Genomic DNA, 15,415 nt, shown 5'->3' on the forward strand with positions numbered 1-15,415 from the left:
TTGTGTTCATGGTCATGGAAGAGTACTGAGCCATTGATCACCTGCCAAGTATTCAATCCAATTTATTTGTTAAAGTGGCTGGGACAACTAGACAAGTACCACTACAGATGCTTAACCACAGAGCTGGCTTAACCACTCATCCATCAATTGATTTTTTTAGCCCATATGTCAGCCAAGAAACCTAAGAATAATCTCCTAACAGTTCATTCATTGGAATTCCACAGACTCAGCTGCTCAGGTGAGAGAGTGCCCTTCCTCTTCTCCTGGTGCCATCTGCAGCAGTTCCGCAGGATCTATCACAACACTCCTGGAGGAGGGAGTGGGTCACAGTCTCTAAGACAGAGTGGTGGTCTGCAAGAACCTTTCAAAACTCAGCGCCCTGGGGCTCAGCCTTAGAGAGAACCCTTGGTCAAAGAATACAGCCCTGTGGAAGTCAGCCAAATCCTTGACTCCACTTTGCAAAGCCACATGTGGATCCATAGCAACAATTGCAGGAAGCCTCTGACTTCTGTTTACTTCTATCACACCCTGTGGGGATCCTGGAGTAGTGCCCCCATAATCCTTGGCCAAACCTCTCTCAACTCCTAGGCTGTCCTCCCTTGTCAGCTCCAGCTTCCCATTATAGTTCCTTCACTTCTTTATTATGTAGATTAACCAAGACTTTCTTTAGCTGGGAGGAATCCTTCCTCTTTTAGAGGAGGGTGGAAGGAGGGTAGACAGAGTCTGTGCTAATAGTTGCAGGATTGTCTTTGAAGGGTTGGATCATGGTGGGGGGGGTGTCGTGAACAATCCACATTAATCATTTTTGTCTTTGCATTGCGAGGTCTGAAGGCTACTCAAAGTGAAGGCAGTCTTGGAAGCCATGAATTTCCTGATGAAGAGAGAGAGTTTCAGAGAGGTGAAGTCACTTCCCTTACTCTTGGTTGTAAGTGACAGAAAAACTTAAACTGGCTTGAGTCAGAAAAGGGAATGTGTTGGCTTCCATAACTGAAGAGCCCTGGACTAGTAGACTCTTCAGGAGTAGCTGGATCCAGGTGTTAATGTGAATTTACCAAAATATCATTTCATCTTTCTGTTCTCTGTTGAACTTGTTCCTGAGTAGCTATTTCCTAAGTGGTAAAAGAGTTGGTCTGCAACAGCTCCATGTTACAATCTCAACAGAAGGAATATGCTTACTTCCTCGTGGTTCCAGGAAAAGTTCCAGGTTAGAAACTTTAGTCCAGAGTAGGCCATGTGGCCATCCCTGAAGCAGCTTCTTTAATTGTGATTGGCTGTGCCTAATTCTTGTTCTTGTAGCTGAATCTGGGATCCACTGAGCATGTGTACCTTGGGGAGAGATAGATGTTTGACCAAAGAAAACAAAATGCTATTAGTAAACAAAGGGTTGAAAGGATATTTGGCAGTGAAAAAAATAAAAAATGCCCACAGCCCTGCAGGCTACTTTCTGGCAGAAGTTTGCTGCCTGAACAAGATGTTGCAGGTACCCTGTGGTACAGTTTTCCTGTGAGAGCTCCTGGCAAAATGGCTGAAATCCTGAAGATTTCAGTAGAATTCCTAGCACTAATGCTTCCAAATGCCGAACCTCCGCGTGGTTCAGCTTGCCAGCCTGACCTCTTTACTCTTGTTTAGTTGGGGACCTGGGTTCCTCTATCCCCACCTGGCAGGACATGGCTAGATCATCTGCCTGGGACTTATTTCCTGTCTTATTCTTTCCAGGTTAGTTTCCCATGTACTGGGTTTCACTTTGCTGTTTCCTTGGACATGATGCTCACTCTATTTGGCACTCCACTTACCTCATGGTGTGCTTCCAAAAACAGTATCACCAGTTCTGCTTGATTGGTTTGGTTCTCTTTGTATTTCAATATCTGCTTGAAATTGAGCTAGTTTTGTTGCACCTTAGCTTGGATTTTGATGTAGTTGTTCAAGATCTCATTGTGGTTGCCGTTTCTTTTTTTTTTTTTTTTAATTTTTATTTATTTATGATAGAGAGAGAGAGAGAGGCAGAGACACAGGCAGAGGGAGAAGCAGGCTCCACACCAGGAGCCCGACATGGGATTCGATCCCGGGTCTCCAGGATCGCGCCCTGGGCCAAAGGCAGGCGCCAAACCGCTGTGCCACCCAGGGATCCCCGTGGTTGCCGTTTCTGCACCCATATGTGCCTACATACAACTCTGTACCCCTAGACCTTGAATACCATGCACCTTACATGTTTGATAGAATTCACTGATGAACCCATATGGGCCTACTCCTTTCTGTTTTAGAAGGTGATTAATTATTGATTCAATTTCTTTAGTGGATAGCTGACTATTTAGATGGTCTATTCAAATCATATTTCTTTTTTTCTTTCATTTAAAAAATTTTATTTAAATTCTATTAACCAACATACAGTGTAACACCCAGTGATCATTCCATCATGCACCCTCCTTAATGCCCAACACCCAGTTACCCCATCCCCCTACCACACCCTTTGTTTCCCAGAGTTTGGAGTCTCTCTTTGTTTGTCTTCCTCTCTAATTTTTTCCTACTCAGTTTCCCCCTCTTTCCTTATGGCCCCTTTCACTATTTCTTATATTCCACTTATGAGTGAAACCATATGATGATTGTCTTTCTTCGATTGACTTATCAAATCCTATTTTTTAATTAAAGAATTCCATTCAATCCAAATCACATTAGGGAATCTCATACTATAAGACAGTTGCTGCTCTGTGCCAGACACTGTGCTAAACACCATGGATACAGCAGTGAACAAGGAAGATCACAGTACCTGAACCAGGAATTTTAAAGTATGTTGAAAAAAATGTGTAAGAAAATACTTATAATTAATTATAGCTCTGACAGTACAATAGCACAACAGAAGAGCACACAGTGCCACAAGAAGAGGATTTAAATTAGACCACATTAAATAAAGGCTTTCAGAAGAATTTTCCACCTGCTTGATGGGCTCTGTTCACTTAGCCAGGCTTATGCCAGAAATCCTGAGCACCTAGCACCATGGGTTCCCAAAGTACCTGTGAAATGTAGCACTTGATAGCACTTCCTTTCTCTTATTCATTTTTGCATTTCTAGAATAAAGTACTTGACATATGTCCAGACTTCTCTACTCTGCTTTGTAACCTTGAGTTGGGGAGAAAGAATGGCCCTTCTTCCAGCTTCTTCGTTTTGAACATCCCATCCCCTTTCTTTTGTCCTCTCAATTCTAGGGGTGATAAATCTTTCTTGATGTTTCTAATATCTGACTAGCCCACCAACGTCTTTCTGTCTTTTGTTCTTTTAACAATTGTGCAATCTATTCTTTGTATTAAATCTGCTCTCTTTGAAATACCCAACATGGTTTCTGTTTTTCTAATTTGATCCTGACTGATACAAAAGTCAAAATATACATGTTTCAATCTTAACTGAACTTGATCTCTCTATGTGAAGCAGCTGTTGGGTAAAGATGTTGTTTTAGGGGGGAGAAATGGGTTCTAGTTTACAGCTTAGCCAATATTTCACAGCTTAACCTTAGGCCAACCATTTATGCCTGTGGGTCTCCATTTATTCATCCACAAAATGAAGGGTTGAACTTCATCACCTGTAGAATTTCCTCCACCTTAACATTTTATGATTCTGCGGTTTAATCTTAGCTTTATCTCAAATTTCTTGTGAGCAGTTTGCTAGATCTTCCAATTCTCTTTTTAGTGTATCTCTTTATACCTCTTAATGATTTTAGAAAATTCTTCACTTTTACAGGCATTTTTCCTACTGAGAGCAACCTCCCTAGCCTAATTGCAGTTAAGTCCTCTTTGGGCTAGACTGGGTTTCTTAAGGAGAATTTAGCCATCCTAAATAACATTACTCCTTTTCTCACTAAGACAGCGTAAGGATGGCTTTGCTTCACATCTTGGTTCAATGAACTCTTAAACTCTTCTCACCCCTCTGAATTTTGTGCTAAACCACTTTCTCATTTAGTATGAAGCTACACGTCTCAGTAATTATTGCTGGCAAGTCAGTATTCTGTCTACACACTCTTCTTGACATGGAGCAATAATAGCAATCATAAAAAGAGTAGACCAAATGTGTAACAGATGCCAAGTGCAAATTGAGGTGAATGATTGTGGATAAAGAACTGTCATCACCTACATCACAAACATAACCAGCTGGTATCTGAGACATAATTTATATGGAAATGTGGAATACACCCTCAACCTTGAGCACTAAAGTAAAATAAATATTGTATTATAATGTTGATGAAACCAACAATACACTCAGGATATCCCCCACCAGTTTCAAACACGTATGCCTTTTAGAACTTGGTTCATCTCTCTGCCAAATTGGCCCAATTCTTACTTATGCTTGTGTAGCAAAACAAGAATCTTGGGCCAAAATGGCTGAGACAGATCTGGAGTCCTCATCAGTGGACAGCATCCTTCAGTGAGGCAACATGTGCCTTTCCCTGGTGCCATAGCAACTGCTAAGTTAGAGATTGAAGTTATTGTCAAGGGGATAGTAAAGAAAAGAAACAGAACACAGCTTTAGATAACATGAGTGATTTTTTTTTTTTCTATTTCCAGGCATTCTGTAGTCATTCATTTTCATGGATTAATAACTCTGATTTCCAGGAAATAACAAGAGAAGAATGTTAATTTTTCAGTGTCTAGTTTAGGTATCTCAAACTATGTTTTGGATGGGCTTTATCCATTGTCCCAAGAGACAGTAGATGAGGAAATGCACATACCCACTGAGAAGGCGAACCTTTCTCATCTCTGGGTTGAGTACCAACATCCCCACTAGTCACTTAGGGGATTCTTTAAGAGCCACTTAACCACTTTGACAGCTTACCATAGATTGGGGAGAGGGTCAAAAGGAAGAGGGACTTGAGTTGGGATGTCAAATACTGAGGGATCTTTTCTAGCTTTAGAGCCATGAAGAGAGAATGCCTCATGTTATAATGTTTACTATCATTTTGGAGTCAGGGATCTAGATTCCTTCAATTCACATTTCATCTTCCAATTATTTTTCCTTTTAAGCCTCTCAGAGACTCTTCTATCTACCCAACAAGTCCTTCCACAAGACACTCTATTGGGAAAGAGTTTAGAGTTTATTGACACCAAATACCATGAATATCATTAATGGTATCAGTATCTTCAGTCTTATTAAATGGTGCTCATTTGAATGATTGACTGGTGATATGTAGGGGTCATAGTACCCCTCAGGAAGAAAGAGACACAGTGGTATTAAGTACTGGATCCCATTCTCTGGTCCAGACAATGTTGTTCAGCAAATAAAGTTTACTTCTGTCTATTGTTCTATTGTTCTTTCCCCCGCCTTTTCCCTTAAGGGATCTCTTATCTCCTTTCCTTTTCTCTCAAGCTGGTATCCTCATTTTCATTCTCCCTTTAAAAATCTTTCAATAATGGATCTAATAAACTCATTTACATTGAGTTATGTAGGGCAGATGGGACTTAATGTGTCCATTATCATAATCGGTTGAGATAAAAGATAAGAAAGCATGATGGGGGAAGTACCCAGAGTAGTTCACATTTAAAAGGAAATAAACTCATAAATGGAAGAAGTAAGTGTCTAATTACAAGATGGATGACATCAGTGAGTTGGTAGGAATGTTTTAAAACTCCAGAATCATTCTACCTCCATGACCATCCCTTCATGGGTAATCTTTCCTAACACTAGTAGCCTCAACTACAGACATTAAAACTGACATATCCAATTCTAGAATTTGGATTTTGGGGTGTTCTTCACTCTGAACTGACATCATGAAGATTTGCATTTCTTGTGGGGTGGAGATGGTCCAATTTTACATGGGAAAGTCACTGATCTCATTATATATGTAACTTACATGCTAAAAAAGCATGTAATCAAACACATTTGATTTTTTCTTCCACTCCACTTTTATTTTATTTATATCATTTTTAAAGATTTTACTTATTTATTTCAGAGAGAGAGAGAGAAAGAGCATAAGCAGGGGAAGGGACAAACGGAGAGGGAAAAGGAGAAGTGGGCTCCCTGCTAAGCATGGGCCCAAAATCATGACCTGAGCTGGTCAGATGCTTAAGCCACCCAGGTGCCCCTCCACCTTTAAAGTATATCATATGGAGAAATCTTTTATAAAGCCTCTGGATGAAAACTATTTAGGTCCCTGGACTTTTCTAGTCATTCTTATGGAATAGACATCCTTACAATAACTTTACATCATGGAGATGATCTCTATGAATAATCAGAATGTCTAGAAGATATCAATCAAAATTACAGAGCTCATTTAAAATGAAATTATCTCTGCATTTTCAACTCTTGAGAAAAGGTGGTTTTCTGAAGCTCTCAAAGTGGTCCCATGAAACCCCCCTCACTGGGCTTTAGGTAAAGAAGGTGATACCCCTTCCCTTACTTTCTTGGGGAATTAGAGACTCAGAATAGCAACACCTCTTTTTAAGGAAACATCCCCATTCTCTTCACATTATGTCCAATTTTTCTAGCCTTGGCATTGCTGAAGGATCAAGAGTACGGAGCTAGTTCTCCAACATTTCCTTGAAAATTATATATTTGTGTATTTGTCTCACACTCATTTTGATTAATTGATTTTATCTTAGGATATTTTAGTTGAAATTAAGAGAGGAATAGTCCCATTCTAACATCCTCCTTTATCAGTTAATTGGTCTTTCCTGTAGTGGTTTCTGTTTGTAAGTTGGAGTTGGGTAGGGTCCCACTGATCAGAAACATTTGGGTACTCTCTATTCTGTAGCTGCAAGCACAGAATTGGTATTTTATGTCCAAACAATGGCTACATGGATTCAGAAAGGCAGTCATTGATTAGACATCTGTTAGATATCAGAGAGACTTAACTTTGCTAATTTAAATTTTCCTTTCTGCATTTAAGTTCCACGGGACAGTCTGTAAAGTCTTTATAATCATGGATCATGTTTCTCTAAGTTGTTCTTGCTCCCTGGAAAACCAAATATAAGAACTATTTTAGTTATGATTTTACAGATGGAAAGTTGAATCAGAGATATTCTTTCCAATGTGCATGCCAATGAAAAACATACTAAAATCAATCCTTGGTCTCATTTCACCAGTGCATTGTTTCCCCAGCTATACATCATTACATTCTATGTCAACATAGGGACATCACTGTTCTACCACCCGGGGTAGTAGTGTTGGTTAAGGGTGATACAATCATCACAGCTTATGGTAAATGCAAAAATGTAACATAGGAGCATAACTGTCATACTCCATCCTAGCAGGTCATTGGTCAACATTAGTGTTTCTCTTTCATTTCCATCTTATCTTTTGTTTTTGCAAAGGGCCATTTTCTAAAATTCTGCAAATATGTGGCATGACTTTCTGGATGCCCTAAAGTTTATTACAACTTTTTTGTGTTATTTCACACATCTGGTGATAAATCTTTTATTAAACTTAGCTTAGAGAGAATGGCAAGTTCAGTTATCTGCCCAAAAGGCTGGGCTTGATTATAAATAAACCAGCATTTATACTCTTTTTTGGCAGAGCACTTGGTAAAGTCCTTTGTTGATAAAAATATTCAGCTTTATCATTGGTAAATATAGCCCCCCCTTAATATGGCTCTATTTTTATACTTTGCTTTTATGTGCCTTCTCATTATGAAAGATATTCCTCTAGTAATGACCAAAGCTCACCACGGGTGGTGGTGAGGTGATTGGCATGAAACCAATGCAATCAGTTGGAATTCAGAGGTAAAAAAAATATATAATTAACTTACTTATGAGACAGTAAATCTTTTGATTTAATGGATGTGTGAATATTGAATCCATGATGGCTTTAAACCATGTCCACCAATTCTATGATACTCTTCCCTACAAGAAGTGGAATTTAATTCCCCTGCCCTTGAGAGTGGGGACATAGTGATTCATTTCCAGTAAACAGCATATATTGGACATGATTTTATATTAAGTTTGTAAAAGGCAAGGCAACTTCAGCCTTGTTGTCTGGGGTCTCTCACCCTGGAGGAAGATAGCATGATGGCATGAGATGCATCAGCAGCCCATGGAGGAGCTATGTGGCAGAGAACTGAACCTTCCTGTCAACAGCCATGTGAGTGAGTCGTCTTGGATACAGATCCTCCAGGTCCACTCAAGCCTTCTGATTATTGCAGTTCCCCACTGATATCTTGACTAATAATGTCATGAGAGATTCAGAGTCAGAATGACTTAACTAAATCTTTTTTGAATTTCCTTTTTTTTTAAACTTCCTGACCCATAAAATCTCTGAGGTGATAATTGTTAAAAGCCTCTAAGTTTTGAAGGTAATTTGTTATGTAGCAATAGATACTAATACACCTCTGAGCCAAGCAGTACTTTTTCAATGTCTCTGAAATGGAGATTCATTGAAGTTAAATTGAGTTGAAGACTCAGAAAGGTCCTGGTGATAAGATGGAGGAAAAGATGTTCACTAAGTGTTAGATGGTTTGATCATATTAGGAAGAGAACTGGTGGGCATAAAAGTAGAGTCTTTGGGAAAGTTGCAAAAACAGCAGCAAAAACTATTGGAGGATTTTCCAGTAAAGATCACTGAAATTATTGAAGATGGCAACTGGTAAAAGAGGATTTTGATATTGATAGAAAAGGAGAAAATGGAACACATTTTCTTTTTTTTCCAATTTGTTAAGATTTTATTTGTTTATTCATTAGAGTCACAGAGAGGCAGAGACACAGGCAGAGGGAGAAGCAGACTCCCTGTGGGGAGCCCGATGTGGGACTCGATCCCAGGATCCCAGGATCATGACTTGAGCCAGAGGAAGACACTCAACCACTGAGCTACCCAGGTGCCCTAAACACATTTTCAAGGGCATTTTCATTTACCAAAAATAGAATCTTCGGGACAGTCACACACTAGATTTGGCAGTGAATATATTCAAAATAGAAAAACTTAATTCAAATCCAATTTGAATATCCCAGCAGAACTGAGGAATCCCTATTCTTGCTGTAAGAAAATTATTTTTCCAATGCCCCAGGGTCTTGCAGTATCCCTTGCAATTTCCTTACACCCTGCCTATACCTAAATGATAATGAGGGACCTAAATAGAGCCTTTATTAGTCTCTCTTTGAGCTTCTTATTTTGAGAGCATCATCTCTTTCTTGCTGGTAGAGTCCTTGGAGATTCTTGTGAAACCCAGTGTTGTTCCTTTGTCTACACCAGGGATTGAGCCTTATCAGTGGCAGGGTCACATTATTTTTATTTATGGTCCAGCAGAGTGTCCAGCCCACAGTAACTAGTTAATACAAGTTTAATAAATATATAAACAAACTCAGAGTAGGTAGAATCAAAACATATAACAAGCAAGGGAGGGAGAGAAAACATATTTGTCAAAGGAGTGTACTCTGTGTGAATCTAAGAAGTAATACACTCCATCCCCAATATTATGGAACATGGGAATAATATAGGAAGCTGTATATCTTTCAATTCTTTTCAGATATTGACCTGTAAGGGTAAGAGCCCTGTTTAGAGCCTTCTTTTATCTTTTCAGTTTTCTCTTTCAGTTTTATTAACTTAAGAAGGCATTTAAACTTTTATATCCTTATTTCCTTCATCTACAAAACAGGGGTAACAATACCTATATCTAAGTGTTGTTATAGGGGTTTAATGAAATTATGTTTCTAAAGTATTTAGTGTAGGGTCAGACACTGGGACAGAACCCAGTAAATGAATGCTTTTCTGTTTTGTGGGGTTTTTTTTCTCAAGGCATAATGATTTCCCAAAAGACATACTAAGTTGAAAATTAAGTCAATATAAAAGCTTAAGCCAATGTATGCTATGGATAATCTTTCCTCCTTTATTCAATATTATAAATCTTGTAGTCCAAACATGTTAGTCCCATCTGAGTCCCATACACTTGGACAATTACTCAATCAATAATTATATGTTGGACATTCCCATCCTTTCCTCCTTCCTTCGTCAGCTAGGCTTCTGCCTCAGGGCCTTTGCACTTCCTGTTTCTCTGTCTCAAAAGCTCTTCTCTCAGTTTTCAATTAGCAATAATCGTGCCTTGGATAAACCTCATTGGCTATGATACTGCCACTGCGCAAAGCTAAAAGCTCTTCTCCCAGATATTAACGTCTCCATGACTTGCTTTGCTCAGATTACTATGCAAGAGGTCTTCCCCTTTACTCACCTTTACTTTCCTTCATAAGCCTTATCACAATCTGGTATGTAGCATACCTACTCCTTGGTGTATTATCTGTCTTCCTAATCCCAATGTAAGATCCAGGAGTGTAGAGATTTGGTGTGTTCACTGCTGAGGCCCACTTTATAGAACAGTGCCTAGCACTTGATGGGCACACAATAAATACTTGAAGAATGAATGATTGAATAAAATTCTAGGAGTTGCAAGGATAGCAGTATGACATCACATCTTAATGACAGCATACAGCCTTCCTACATGCATTTGTCCATTTGTTTCTTCCCACCTACTGGAATATCCTAACTCCAATTATCAGATCCATATTGTTAAACTCCATGTTTTTAAAGTTAATCTTCAACTCCCAGCCCCAACTGTCAACTTTTCCCAGAAAGACTTGTTCATTCAGTGCAATTTTACATCAATATATCCCTTCTCTGACATCCTTTAGGATAAATAATTGAACGAGAGAAGCTATGTGATGGATTGCCTATGTTTAGGAAGGATAGTCCGTGCTTTGGTGGAGGCAATCTCTTTTAAATTGCTTCAGTCTCTAGTTTTGTAAGAACAAATACCTATAAACTCACCTGATGTTTGAAGCTGTGTCCTCCTTTTAGAGCCTCTTAGGCTGGCCCCATAGGTGAGGAGGGGCAAGTACACTGCATGACTCAATTTCAAATATATTCACTTTCTGATTAGATAAGGGAAAGAGTATATATAATGTCATAATTCTATTCCAGACCCAGGAGACGTAAAAGATGACTCAGTCATCATGCAGAGGTGACAGGAACATGAGGCATTTCCCAAGAGCCAGGGAATGAACAGAAATTTGGCTGTAGGATCAGATGGTTTGGGTTCAAATTCTCCTTCTCCTTCTCAACGAGCTCTGTGTTCTTGAGAAATTTGTTTAATTTTTCCAAAATTCGGTTTTCTTCTCTGAAAAATGGTAATATTTGGCCAACTTGCCACATAAGGATGATCTAGTGATTTGCTGTCTGTGAAATGGCTTCATGAGATATTAAGAGTTTTATATTAAGTAAAATTTACCTTTTATGTATTTTATGCCCAGATGCTGTGGTTTGAGTAAATAGCTCCTGCATATCATAGCTAGGCAAACACCTAGGTAAGGGTTTTGATAGAACTAGAAGCTACTAAGCTTATTTGCCAGGGCTGCCATGACAAAATACCACAGATATGGTGGCTTAAATGACAGAAATTTATTGTCTCATGGGGCTGAAGGCCAGAAGTTCTAGGTCAAGGTGTCTGCAGTGTTGGTTCCCTCTGGGGACTGTGAGGGAGAATCCATGCCTCTCTCCAAGATTCTGGTGTTTTCCCAGAAAACATCTTTGGCTTCAGAAACATCACCCTGATTTCTGTCTTCTTCATGGGGCATTTTTTCTACATGCATATGACTGTCTTCAGATTTTCCCTTTTTGATAAGGACACTAGTCATAACGGATTAGGGGCCACCCTAATAACGTCATCTGAATTTAACTAGTTATATCTGTAACAAAGGGGTTAGGACTTCAACATATGAATCTTGGGGAGACACAATTCTACCCATAACAATTCTGTACCCAGAACCCCCTGCCTGATCAGATTCTTGAGAGGCAAAACTTTGTTTCTGAATTAATCTAATGTATCTTCCCTTAGGATATGTACTCTTTCCTCCAGCCAATAGACTTCTGTGATAACTTTCCTGGACAGCAGTGGTGAAAGGAAGAAAGAAGAGCAGCCTGCCTCCTGGGAAATAACACTCTATCACTCCCACTGTTTAGAATCACCGGCATAAGGTGACTATGCAGAGTAACTTTTAGTTGGTTTTATTGTTGTTGTTAAACCCTCTATAGACAATGCTTCCCTTTATTGCCAGCATCTAGGGCCTATTGCTCTCACTTTCCTGCTCTTGATAAACCATCACCAGACCTGCCCAGATAATCAGCTCATAGCAGGAACTGCATTAATAATTTCCCAGGAGGCTTCTCAGTGGCGATGCAAATAGTTTTACCAAGACTCATCCACAAGTGAGCACACATGCCCAGATATGCTTGTTAAGAAAAATAATCCAGAACTTGTACAAGAGAGTACACATAGTCTTTCAAAGACATACTGGGGTATAGTTTAACAAGCCCATCCAAAGACTATTTAACTGTCTGTGGGAATGTACCTTTTATGGCTCTGCTCTTCTACTATTAATTAAATACCCAGACTCCGTGAAGTTACATGTTAACTTGCAGGTTTTGTCTAGCTGAGATGCAAATAATTCATGTCCAGTAGAAAAGATAACCACTTTAAGGCATATACTTAGCAGTATTATTATAACTTTCCTTCTTAAATGCCTATAAATACCCAGTTCCTCAAAATATTCTTTTAATCAAATTTATCATCTTAGTGGGGTCATAATTAATGAGTTAATACAACTTTGACACCAGTCAAAATGCACCAATTTGCAATAGAAGAATGTGCTGCAGTCACATCCCAATTTTTATAGTGTGTGGCTCATGTCCACTAGAACTGCTCAATGTTCTGAAGTTTGGTAGATGAAGACACAGATATTTCTTCTGTTGAAGATATTTCTACTTCTTCTCTCCTTCTCACTCCAGCCCTTGTCAATGCCTCTTCAGATCAATGTTTCCCGGTCAGGGCAGGAAAGAGCAACAGAAGAGGGAAAGGGTAAGTTTTGTTCAATACCTGCACAAAAAAATTTAAAATAACATTTTTGAGGATGTGAGGATGATCTGGCTGCAATGTCTGTCACCTCGTTGATCACTAGGGTTGATTTGTGTGATCTGCCTGGCTAGGTGGGTGTTCCCTTCCTTTCTCTTCATTCCATGTGCATCCCTTGAGAAGCTGCATGCTTGGTCAAGGAGGATGACCCTCCTGGATAGAGGAAGACCATTCTTCAGTCAAGGGTTTAATAGTAGCTGTACACCCCTGCTGGAATCTCCAAACAAGCTCTCAAGGTCCATTTGTAGGAGAATGTAGGGTAGTCAAGCTTCTAAGACTCCAGACACATCCCAATGAGATGCTGCATGTGGCAGTCTGCCTTTCTTTTAAAATAAATAAAATAAGTAAGTAAAAGAAGTAAAAGAAAAAAAAGTAGTAAGTAAAAGAAGAAAACTTTTGAGTAGAAAGTATAGGTTTTCCCTGCTGTCTGAAAGTAGAGTGTCAGGATGCCTGGGTGGCTCAGTGGTTTAGCTCCTGCCTTCAGCCCAGGGCATGATCCTGGGGTCCCAGGATCGAGTCCCACGTCAGGCTCCCTACATGGAGCCTGCTTCTCCCTCTGCCTATGTCTCTGCCTCTCTCTGTGTGTGTCTTTCATGAATAAATAAATAAAATCTTAAAAAAATGAAAGTAGAGTGTCCTATGAACCCTTTCATAAGTCCAAATAGTGTAAAGCAAAGAAGCAATTACCATAACTTATCTGGAATTTTTTGGAGTGCTTCTAGACCCCCAAAATAACCTCTCCTGAGGCTTTTCTGATACCCTAAGACACATCTTGCTAACGGATGCACAAAATAAATTGAGATAAAGCACTGATGATCACAGACATATTCAAAGCTCTGGCAGTATGATGCTAAGTGATGAGTGTGGTTCCCAGGAAGGAATGGGTAGGGCTGCTCTTGCTCGCTGCTTGGGGTGCATGCTGTCTCTCTACTGTTTCACTGCGAAGCAAAAGCTACATGCTATTTTTGCTTTTCACTTTTTCCACAAAAGCAAACATCCTCTTGGGATTTCTTTCAGTTAGCAAAAGCAGGTACTAACGTAGATCATTTGTAAAAGTGAAATGGCACTAACATGAACTTTGAAAAGCTGGGGTGTGGGGGGGACCAGTAGAGTGAAACATCTTCTAGTTGTACTGTATTCTTGCTGCATGATGAATGTTAATTTCTGGGCAATAGGTGCCTGAATGGAGAGAGGGGATGAACTCTTATTGGTGGAAACCCAGAAAAGTGACTAACTGGGAGGGCTGTCATTGGAAAATCATTTCCTCTAGAACTTTTTCCAGGATACCTGAGTATGTAGCTTCCTGTTTTTCCAAAAACCTAACCGAAGGAGATTGATCATGAAAAGAGGACAAATTCTGCATTTCATTGAAATTAAAGCTTCTTTTTCAAGTTCCCAAATTGGTCATTGCTGTGTGCATTGCCAAGTTTTGGTTGTATAAGAGGATTGTTAAAATGGAAGCTTTGGTAGAGACCCTTATGCACTAAATATCAGATCTCAAAGTGAGTTGCAGCACATCACCCTGTAGGACTTCAAAGAAGAGAATCAAAACTCAATTACTCCCCTAACCTTGTCAGGACTATAAAAGGGTCTAGATAGGAGGAGATAAGGGGAAGATTTGTGCTGAGCCCTACCTACCATCCCTTCCCTAAGAGAAGAGAAGCCCTACCCACCATCCCTTCCCTAAGAGATGCTTCCTCTTTAGAGAGGCTGTACCAAAACTACTCTGAGAGCTTGTCTTGTGTCCCCTGAGCTCAGAGCACACAGTGATTCTTCGATGTGGAATTTTAGCTTATCAGTAAAAAGTAGTTCTTCCATCTTCATCTCCATGGGTGGAGTATACCTCCCCTGCCCGGATTTATCAGATTTATCACTCTACCATGTGACTCAATTTGTAATGGGATATTAACAGATGTGATTCGAGCAGGGGCTTGGAATACACTTGCATGGTTGGGCATGCCTTCCTAATGCCTCTGCCTTTGACACAAGAGAAACATGCCTGGCTAGTCCCCTGGTCCAAGGAAAATGAAAGACATGTGGAACAGATATGCTCCAATCAATCTAGGTGTAAGCACAAACTATTGTTCTTTTAAATCACCAGGGTCTGGAGTAGTTCATTATGCAGCATCATCGCAGTCAATGCTGACTAATATTTTGGCTAATTGCTTTGATGGTAGAGAAAAGGGGGGTTGCTGCTTGCTACATTGGAATCAGTCCCCACTCTCTGTTTGTCTGGAGAGATGCCCCATTGTTTTCTGTGGATTGAATGTGTGCTGTGTGCTGGAAAGAGACTGTGTGCATAGGGATTGTGTCAGGCAAGGCTGAGGGATTTGGCTGATAAAGAAATGATGATCCCTTATTGGATTCAAACTGTTTATTACTCACATAGCAAAAGCCAGAGTAGCAAATGGGCTAGTTTCCTGTGTCCCTTGTTCCACTGGATGACACCAGAGCAAAAAAAGGTGCTAGATGATTACATGAATGATAAAGCATCCCTAGTGCTACCAAGCCTGTGCCCGGCTGTAGCTAAGCGGTTTTATAGCTTGC

The 15,415-nt window shown here is 39.8% G+C and overlaps 1 long non-coding RNA gene and 1 pseudogene across 1 annotated transcript in view; one reads left to right on the forward strand and one right to left on the reverse strand.

Moving 5' to 3' along the window:
• Window positions 1-12,814, forward strand: part of LOC118351077 (uncharacterized) — a 66,750-nt gene extending 53,936 nt beyond the window's left edge. Inside the window, exons 3-4 of the long non-coding RNA XR_004805887.2 lie at window positions 11,795-11,934; window positions 12,745-12,814. This is a non-coding gene — a long non-coding RNA (uncharacterized LOC118351077). The remainder of the gene's footprint in view (window positions 1-11,794; window positions 11,935-12,744) is intronic.
• On the reverse strand, window positions 9,932-10,053 carry LOC112645764 (U4 spliceosomal RNA; annotated as a pseudogene).
• Window positions 12,815-15,415: the final 2,601 nt, after the last annotated feature.

This window comes from Canis lupus, chromosome 1, assembly GCF_003254725.2.
Source record: "Canis lupus dingo isolate Sandy chromosome 1, ASM325472v2, whole genome shotgun sequence".
NCBI lineage: Eukaryota > Metazoa > Chordata > Mammalia > Carnivora > Canidae > Canis > Canis lupus.